This window comes from Saccharomyces eubayanus, chromosome XII (assembly GCF_001298625.1).
Source record: "Saccharomyces eubayanus strain FM1318 chromosome XII, whole genome shotgun sequence".
Classification (NCBI taxonomy): Eukaryota; Fungi; Ascomycota; class Saccharomycetes; order Saccharomycetales; family Saccharomycetaceae; genus Saccharomyces; species Saccharomyces eubayanus.
In genome coordinates, this window is record NC_030971.1 from 30323 (window position 1) to 30813 (window position 491).

The window sequence follows — 491 nt, forward strand, 5'->3', positions numbered from 1 at the left end:
AATTGAACTAGTGATCGTGGCTTGAGTAGAGGTTGCAGAACTTGTCACTACAGAGGATGAAACAGCAGAACTGGTTACGTCAGAAGAAGTGACAGTAGAGCTTGAAGCAGAGCTGGTCTCGTCAGAAGAAGTGACAGTAGAGCTTGAAGCAGAGCTGGTCTCGTCGGAGGATGTGGAAGCAGAACTTGAGACAACAGAACTGGAGACAGCAGAACTGGAGACAACAGAACTGGAGACAGCAGAACTGGAGACAACAGAACTGGAGACAGCAGAACTGGAGACAACAGAACTGGAGACAGCAGAGGATGTGGCAACGGAGCTAGTTACATTGGATGAGGTAGTAGAACTAATGGTTGTGACCGGAGTGGAGGATGTGGTGGATCCTGTTGTGACCTCAGTAGATGGGACACTGGATGAGCTGACGCCGGTTGGTGTTTTAACTTCAATGATGGTTTCAACCGTTGGTAAACTATTGAGGCCTGTGATAGTAG